Genomic DNA, 10,612 nt, shown 5'->3' with positions numbered 1-10,612 from the left:
ATCCTTACAGAAGTTATGCACTTCAAACAACAAGAATCCATTAATGCGGATGGTATACTTTATGATTGTCAATATGTGCGACACAAAATATGAAGGGTGAGAGTTATTAAAGGATAGAAGTATAGCAGTATGATAAATTTATATACATTGATATCATAGTGTATTCACTGTAAGTAAATAAACTTTTCATTCTGGTTTGTGAAACAGCCACAGATTGAACGAATGATATGCAGAACAATGATGAGAATCAGAATAGTAAACAAAAATATAACATGCATTAAAAGCCGCTAGTTGAAATTGTAGATTCCGAGGTGACAGGAATAGCACCATTTTCTACGGGGCACAGCCCCGAAGAATACAATTTCTGTCACCGAGGAATCCATAATTTCACAAGAGGCTCGACATAGTGCATAATAAAAATATCATTTTCTATCCTCAAACACATCTTTTGAAATAAAATTACACGATGCTTTCACTTACAAAAAAAAAAAAAAAAGGAGAACTTCTCTGGCTTTGTTGTTAGCTTACACAATTGCAGCACAGACGACCATGCATACACATTATATTATACGCAGTGGTCTATACGCAAAGTCTATACCATGAATATGACGTCACGGCTATCTTGTCTTCAACATAGCAATGTTGTATAATGTTTAGTCACATGACGCTATGTAGACCAATCAAAGAAGAATTTTTCATTAATAAAGGATGTGATAATAAATATGACGAGGTTATCATACTGAGGATGAAAAGAATATCAGTATCAGGTACGTGGCAAAGAGAATCAAAATGATAACACCTTCAGTGATGACTAAAAACTTATAAGGATATCAGAGACGGCCAAAAATAATATAACATTTGAAATGAAAAAAGAATGAGGTCACATTTACAAGAAAAACGGGAGAGTTTGATGTTCAAGAGATATCCCATAGAGGCAAAAGAAAGAGAAATGGTTGAACGGCAGGGGAAAAGGCACACAGAAAAAAAAAATGTGTTTGACAATCCACCCCAAGTTAGCAAGAAGAGCAAATCTGAGGCGGTCCACGAATGCCAAAGATAATTTTTTAGTCAAACTATGCGTGCGTGCCTTGATCTTCCTCTTCTTCAAATAAAGACAAAGAGAGCGTTGGAAGAGAGTTTGGTGGTGCCATACCATCGCGGGTTTCCTCAGTCATATCTTAGCATGGAGTTTCATTCAAACGTAAAATTGTGCATGAAATACTCTTAAGAGGAATATTTACTATTAACTTCGCGGAGAAGGTTTCATTTTCATTTCTTCTTTTTTTTTCATTTCTTAGATCACGGCGTATCATGGAAAGCTCTTTTTGATCAATACAACCTTAGCATGAAGCGTTTGACACGATTGGATTACAAAATGAATCAATTGAGATGAGCATGTGCGAGAAATCTCAACCCAAATGTAATCTATATCAGAGACGGTGGGAGATTTGTGACCTGGGATAAGCACGCAGATCCTGGTTAATGTCTTCGCTCTTGGCATCACGTTTCCATTTCACGACAGGGAGAAAAAAAAAAGAGGGCAGAATGATTAATCCAATGAATGCCAACCTGACTCGCACTAAATCATACGAAAGCAGTAGTTCTCGGTGGTAGAACTCCTACTTCATACGTAAATCATTGGACCTGTGAAATTGTGATCTCATCCCTCAATCTGACATTTCTTCGCTGATCCTAGATTCCTCTGAAAAAGACGATGTTTCGTTCACCGCATGAAAACCTCTTCATCCATGGCATCGTCTTTCGGTCATTGTTGACACATGATTTCCAGCGGTTTAGTTCTCTACGATGACATTATAGTCAGACGTATTCAAACGCACACAACCGTATTTGATTGTGGGCAGGGGAGGCGGGAAAAGGGGGAAATGTGGTTTGGGCAGTGCATATGACTCACGAATGAACTCCAATAAGCACACTTTCTGCGGAACACCATTTACATAGCGTTCAGTGAAGTTATATTATTAGTCAAAGGGTTAGATAAACGGTGGGGCCACCCCAAGTTCGCCGTCGGTTCTTTTTTACCTTTCTGTAACAACGGCCGAGTGTTATCAGTTACTCACCAGTCTCTCTTATCTTCTTCCCTTTCTCTCTCTCTCTCTCTCTCTCTCTCTCATTATCTTTTCCTTCCTTCTTCCTTCTTTCTTCATTGCCTTTTCCTCCATGATTACCGTTCTGAGCGCTCGAGATCTAAGCGGTGGCATTGTAACAATGACAAGACCACATAAATTGTTATTGCATCTGCTGCGGATAATTACGAGGCAACATGCATATTATTCGGTGTACTGTTTCCAGTTGATAGCTCTAACCAGTGGAACACGCAACTGCGCTAGTTCACGTAACACGCAAGCTTACTTGAGGCAAGTCGCATCGCGGTCTATTTAAAAGACAGTGTATTGAAGTATATTATGCTTGTGCAAATCATCACGTTAGAGATTGATGGTCTCACGTACTGGGTGTAACTATTCTCCCGTGTAGCCACAAATCATGTTAGAGTCTGAACAAAATAACGGTCCAGATTTGCACATAAATAGAAGAAGGCTGAAATCTCCTCCCTCACCCAGTCTGTTTTTGATAGTTCTATAACGGATGGGTTGGGCACTGTATGAATATCGAGCACCTTGCATCAGTAAACTGTCTGGAGAAACGATAAAACACGTACTTAACAATCAGAAGACAATAAACCCGAATCAGTGTGATTACATTTTGATGGTGTGGAACGCACTCACCGATACCCTTTCATATCACGCAAGAAAGTAGTTGTGGCTTTAATATTGCGCTGATCGCTTTTAAAGAACCTGAGCGCGCGCGATTTCATCTGCATCGGACACCCTCATGCACTATACACCCTCATCCGTAAGCTGAAGAGCGTTAAACGGGTGAAACGTCCGAAAACGTAGTTGTGCAACTTGGAAGTATAGGAAAAAAGGACAACGAAATCTGAAAAGACGATTAAGAATAATTAAGTCTTTTAAGAAGAGATTGAAACGTGCATCCTATCCGTGTTCTTTATATCGTATTATTCTATTACGTGGATTCGCTGACCAGTCTGCTGATGAGGTGTTCCGCCACCATCTCCTGCGGTCTATCTGCTGATCTCCATTCCCCACATTCTCGAGGTGGGAATTCTAAAACAAAATAGCTGTCTCGAAGAATCTCTCTATTATCTTCTGTCTTTGGTTAATGGATCTTTCAGACTCCATACACACGCATTTAGAGATCCCCTGGTGTTTCCAACATTAGCCACTAAGCACATGCATGCATAATCCACTTATGCTTACAGTGTACGTTGTCACCACGCGCTGCTGCGACAAGGAAAAAAAAAACAGTAACAAAAACAGCCTTGCCACACTTATAAACGGTCCTAAGATCAAGGATGTCTGTAGTACTTCCTTTGAACAAAAGGAGACATTAGTGTGAATTTCTCGATATGTTTGTTGTTCTGTTAACATAGAGAAGGCGTTACTCTTCCCAGGCCCAGGCTCGAGCGTATATTCTGTTAAACCATCACACCTAGAATAGTGCGGCACGGAGTTTAGCTTTCACTTCGCAGTGTGTGTCAACTGCAGCACTGATGGTACATGTCTGGTAACCTCATATACTGGAGGATGAGGAAAACCGCACCTCGGCGTCTGTCAATCGCATTTGACACTGTACTATGTCGTGCGATAGAGGCGTGACATGCCACGGGCTTGCTATGCGTCGCCACTATACGAACTACCAAACTATTGTATATACAAACACTACACTCACACACACACCAGGGGCGGATCCGAGAATTCCGTAAAGGGGAGACGCCTTTACACAATTAAAGGAGGGGCGAACGCACCCCCCCCCCCAATTTTTCTTGTTATTTCTTTTGTTTTAACAAAAAATAAAGAGGCCCGGTGCGCCCCCTCTGGATCCGCCACTACACACACACACACGCACGCTCTCTCCCTTCTTCTTCTTCTCCTCCTCCTCTCTTCCCCCTCTCTCTTTCACGGACAAACACATACATCCACACACGTACACACACGCACGTGGAGGGTGAATCCGGGCCTTCAGCGAGTCAGCGTGAACAAAGTTGGCCCGTACCTTGGGCTTGATTCAAAACTTTCCGCGCCCCACATCTCTGCATCTCTGCACGCAATGAAAAGAAAAGAAAAGGAAAGAAAAATAAATGGCTGTCTGTGTGAATGTCTGTTTTCAAGTCTGCATGTGTTAATGCATGTGTGTATGTGTTTTTTGTTTGTGTTTGTGTGTGTATGTGTGTTTTCAGGCGGTTAAGTTGCCAGGCCCTGCCATCTTTTGGTGGAATTTGGAGCACACAAACCATGGAGCTACTAGTAGTAGATCCATGTAGGCCTACAGACGAACCGCTGTGTCGTCTGCCCTTGATGTAGACACCATGCACACGCTATGGCGCGACGCCAGGGGGACGGTGCATGGTAACGTCATTTTGTCAATTATGAAGATATTGTCATCGCGAGAACATCATCAAAACTAATTCCACATACAACTGACACGAGGGTTGTATCGAGATAAGCAGAGCATAGCCCCCCCCCCCCCCCACCCCCAGAAAAAAGAAAGAAAGAAAGAAGAGGTCTGCCTATGGATAAGAAAAATATATTACGGGATGTCGCCTGATAAGACATGGAAATGCATGCTAATGAGATTAAACGGACCAGTCAAAACGGAGTGAAACTTTGACTCATCAATAATTTGAACACCACTTCAACATACTTCTGAAATTTTCATTACAGTTTTACGTGAAATGTTATCATTTTTTTTCCCAAGTGCTAAAATACTCAGTAAATTGTGGATCATTGAAGGCTAATATAATCATGTATTCTATAATTTATGTGCATTTGCATGCGTATGCCAGAATCAGCGTGGGAGTGTGTGCGTTTGTGTGTGTGTGTGTGTGTGTGTGTGTGTGTGCCTGTGTCTGTGTCTGTGTGTGTTGTTAGTCGTATCTGTCTTTGCACTGCCGACAACAGAACAAATGAAGGGTTTGTTTGCAAAAACCGATAAGTCCATTTTTGAAGATTTTGAAGTAAGATCTCTGTCATAAAGTACAAAATAATACCTTTTAAATGATATATTGGTCACTACATATAAAGGTACATTTTTGAAGTTATGGTCTAAAGAAGTAAAAAATTTCTTATTATTCTCCTTATTTTTCTTGACCTTTAATTGCAAATATCTCCATTTGGCAAATATGGACTTATCGGTTTTTGCAAACAAAGTCTTCAAATACTCCTACATTTACTTGATCGATCGCTCTATCAAAGAGCATCACGCATGAGCAAATACGTCCCCTCCACACAAACGTAACATGCCTTACTATAAAGCTAGCATGCCTACAGGTTGGTGTCACGGACGTAGTATGCGGAATATTATGCCAGTGGCGAAACCGCTCTGGTATTTCGGACTCAAAATCAGGACGAAAAAAAAAATAAGGCTCTTCAGATAGTTTCTTCTGCCTGTTTCCATCCCAATTGCAATGTCTGACGACGCCATACATCAACCGAGAGGCTCTGTTTATATTACCTGTCAAGCTGAACATAACAATGGAAAGAGCACTACATGTCTGAATTAAACGGAGGGTCGTTTAGGAGTGTTTCCTACCATGCTTCTCATGGTCTTCCAAAGATAGTTCTCCCTTTACACATTAAGTCGTAGTGACGAGAGTGCACATGAAAAACGTTCCACCCGGTATAACAGACAATGAAAATAGCCATTACTTGAAAACATCAAGAAACGTTCTCTTGATTTTAAGGATAAATGTTGATGATATTTAAGTGAAAATGTTTTCTGCCACTAAAAGAGCGTCTCTTGTTTTCAATAATTATCTGAAGAGAAATGGAAGGAGATAGGAATGTTCGTCCCTCAATTCTCCCCCATTTGGTCAGGTTTGTCGCTTTTTATAGGTATGGGTCTGCATTCGTCACCAGGCAGAGCTCGTTGGTCATATGAGCGCATGCGCCCCATTTTGACGAATCATACTGAGTTATAACTTTATGTCTGTTTTTATGTAGGATTGGGACAAAGTAGGACAAGTTAGCTATGTCGGGTTTTTTTTTTTATTAGAGCCCTTACAACTATTATCAAGTACCTGTGGAAAACAGCGCGTGGCTCATTTTCTTTCGGATGCATGTCCTTGTTTTTATATCTGGCAGCTAGCCTACTTCCTCTACTTTTTTCCCTTCTCTAGCAGAATCTCAGGGCAATGTTGACGTTTGATATACCTTAAAATATACGTCATCACTTTGACGTCACGTGGTGCATTATTTCACTTCTGGCGGGAAAGATGCATAGCGACGCGCGTACCGTCTGCCGATCACGTACTCTGTGCTGGGGATACGTCAAGTACTTGAAAAACATATTAACACTTCACTGCGGAGAATACTAGTACGCCACTGGTGTTCTTCATGTGTTTAATTGTTTCCACATAATTCGGCCTGGATCGCAGAATTAGCAGAATCATTTTTGTTTTCTCCGTATGCCTCGACCATTTTTTTTTTCATATCCCGTTTGTTCCCCCTTTCTAGGATTAAAAAAAAAAAATGATTGCCTAGGTACCATCTGCAGTAGATATGAACTCATTGTTATGGGCTTATTATTTCTCAGTGGCTCTTTTGAGAGAATTTGCAATAAAGCGATCTTCATTCCATGTTTCGTATGGAAATAACTTGACGCAACTATCAATATGATTATGATTGTAAAAGAAGGAAAAAGCAACATGGCGATATATATGCTGCACGGACTTTTAGTTCAGCTATTTTACATTATGCCCTAGAAATGCTATACCGAAACTTGTAACAACTGATTTTTTTTTTCCTTTTTTACCATGAATCTAACAACCGAAACCACATGCTACTACTACTTTGACTACGGACACTTTAACCACAAAGACAATACCAACCGCCACTTTCACCACTGTTTAAATACTACGGTGCTACTAATACTCCTACTGGTACCAAGATTTATAAACATACAAAACTCATCAGTCGACGCAACATTTTTGCCATCAGATAGCAAAAATAGATTACAGATTTTATCATCAGATGGCAAAAATGAATAATAGATTTAATAATCAGATGACATGCTTAGATTATAGATTCTATGATGTACTGCTATCAAACCACTGGCTATGCGACTACCTGTGTTCCCTCCACTAGTGGCAGTATTTCACATGACATTTACGAGACTGTTACTATACCACAACTATAACCAGTACTACAATTATTGTATATTGATCTGCTTTCGCGAAAGCTGCAACTTCTTAATCTTTTCAACTGTGCCCAATTACTATCACCTTTGGCTTACCTCCACTATTATAGTATTATTATAACAACCAGTAGTACTGCGATATCACTTTAAATGGTAGTGATAAAGATATTTTGCCGCCATTCTTACTCCTCGATCGTCTGTACCCACCTATGCTGCTCGCAACAACTATTTCTTGTTTAAAGCATTTCCTTCCTTTTATCACGAACCATACAAATTTATAACAACTGTCTTCATAACAACTTCCGCCAAGCTGTACTATGCAGTATGGAAGTACCGCTGATTCTCTCGCTGCTACTTCTACTTTTACTACCTCGCCACTCATGTTAACACCAGTGCTTCAAACTGTGAAATATGTCGTTTCTTGTATAGGTATATCTTATCGTGGGTATATAATACACTACTGGAAATACGTTCCCTTGGATGCCAGTAATCTAACCATGCTGAGAGTTTGCATTTTCATTTCCATTATCTTAAACAAGTTGAAGACTTAAGTCCCTCGCATACTCGGGGAGATGTCTATTGGAAAAGTGTGTTACAGAAAGGTGAACGTTTATGTATAGTTTAAAGTATACTATCTATTTTGCTTTCGAGGGATTTGTTTGTTTGTTTGTTGTTTTTTTTTCTCCACATTGTGTTGTTTGTACATATTGCACGAAACCAGGTGTTGTAACGAAATGAGTTCTTTCCTTTTTTCTGGTTTTTGCAAACAGCGTTTGTATTCATGAGCCGAGGAAGCTCGTCATATACTGATTTTACTGCCGATTTCATATTTTGATGCTTATGAAACAATTCATATGGCAAGTACCTCAATTTTGTAAATAGTCAATGAGCTTGGGAGAAAAAGGTTAATCAAGATTATAACTTAGATTATATGGTTTGATATACTCTAATGATAATCATTTATATCAAGCGTATACATGGTTGAATAAAAGTGTATTTTATAATGTTTGGTTTCTTACGGTGAAGTGTTTTTTTTTTTAGTATCTTTTAATTTTCCAATGTTTCACGTATCGTATGTATGATTATGAACTGTATCTAATTTTGATGTTAACTTGTTATTATGTGTAAATCCAGCAGAAATTTAGCACCTCTAGTGTGGACATATTCAAGCGTTTTCTTCCATTGACCTTTGACCACATCATGCATGTTAGTCATGGTTAAATTACACTGCCCTTTCAGCCTGTTCATTTTGTAAAGTATTTCAAAATTGAGTGGTTTATTAGCAGAATGATGTTGAAAAAAAAAACACGTAAAAGTGTGAGATGTAAATAGTACATTTTTAAATGTTTGTTCATCTATATCCTATAGTGTGTGCAGGCTTATCTGACATATTATCGTCGTGCCGGTCACTTATTTTGATGCAGTGTTATATGTCCACATTATTATTTTTGTACGATCGCTTTAAGAGATGATTGAATCACATCAATATATATATATATATATATATATATATATATATATATACATATATATATATGGATCAGCTTTATTTAATGAAAAAAAAATTGGAATCAATGAAGATCTTGACAGATCGTCTATGAATATGGTAATAACAGGATGTATACATGTATATATATATATATGTGTGTGTGTGTCATATGACCACAATGGAAAGATTCAAAGACAAATAATTTTCCGGATGAAAGTTTGACCAAAAAATGGGAGCGGTTATCATTTGTTTTGATTTGGGTTTTTTTTCTCTCCAATTTTATTTGTGCCTCTAACCAAGTTCACAAGGAAAAGAAAAATGTACATGACATACAATCATTTCTTTTCTTATCATAATTATCAAGGAAATTACAAAGAAACAAGTAGAAGAAAGACTGGGTTATTATTTTAAACATCACATAATGATTATAACAGTGTTCGCAACAGTTAACTGGTGTTCTCTAAATGGTTTTACCAAGATTTCTATTCTGTATATCACATTTGAAGGCTTTCATGAAAGTTCCTAAATATAGAGATATCAATTCAATTATGCTTTCCTTCCTCTATGCATTCATGCTCAAGCGTTGTCTCATTATTTTCAGCGTGTGTGACTTGAAATGTAGACACCATGATACCATGTTATATGAGTGAATGATGCCGAACCCGCGCCTGTCGCCAAGCGATTTATGGTACTAAATCAGCCAAAAAATAAAAAATTCCCACATCAATGGAAAAGAGGAAGAAGAAGAAGAAGAAGAAGAAGAAGAAGAAGAAGAATGAGGATGAGGAAGAGGAGGAGGAAGAGGAGGAGGAATGGAGAAAGATGATGAGGAGGAGAATGTGTTGATGGCTGGATGATGTTTTGCTTGATGTATGCGGTTGAGTTAACAGGTGGACACACATTTACAAAACAGCATGCTTCTCTTACAACATTTTCATTTACAAACGTTTACGTTTATACGTTATGGGGTAATCACGTGTAAAAAAAAATACTTAGGCCTACCTTTCGCAATGTTACGAAAAAAGAAATAACCACATAGTCCATGAGTACCTACTAGTATTTCTTTCTTAATCATGTTAATTTAATATGATAAAGGATTTAGATAGAAGTCATAATTTATAAGATTTAAATCGACATGAAATGCCCGGCTCAACGATAATATTCACCATAATTTTGAAACAAATGGTGGTATAAACAAATGAAAAGGATGCTATTTGTAATACTTCACAGTGATTAGTTCAACACATTCATAGATCGTGTACAAAGATCCGCAGCTCAACAAAGATATCCGCCTCTGTATGTTATTTTGTTCATCCTTGACATTGTACTTTTTTCCTTTTATTTACCCAACACTGAAGCACAATGTTTACATATCGCCGATCCAACCATTGTAATCTGTCCAATACATCTGTTCTATAACTTGATATCTGAACAATTGTAATCTTAATCCATAACAATTCAAATTCACAATTTCTTATCGAACAATAAAAGTACACTTGTCGTAAACAAATAACTTTAAAATCTCGCAGGTTTGATAGAAAATTTAATGTTAACACAACAGTCACAGGACATTGCAGGAAGTACATACATACCGCACAATGGATCAAAATTTATTTATATAAAGCATGTATTTATATAAAGTTGTCGGTGAATAGTAAATCAAAAACAAAAGACCCGATCACACACATACGCTCACACGCACCCATACACCCCCACACACACCCACACAGACACACTAATTCATAGACAGTGAATAACTATATACGATAACGATTCTGATCCTGAAATAAATACTCTTTTTATTCTTCCGTCAACACTTCTGCCGCTGAACATAAATTTCATTGTTTATCTGCAGAGACAGAGAAATTTGATACTTCGATTAATATTGAT

The sequence above is a fragment of the Diadema setosum genome, chromosome 7 (assembly GCF_964275005.1).
Source record: "Diadema setosum chromosome 7, eeDiaSeto1, whole genome shotgun sequence".
In the NCBI taxonomy this organism is placed as follows: Eukaryota; Metazoa; Echinodermata; class Echinoidea; order Diadematoida; family Diadematidae; genus Diadema; species Diadema setosum.
The sequence above is the reverse complement of the archived record's forward strand: the minus strand, read 5'-3'. Positions refer to the sequence as shown.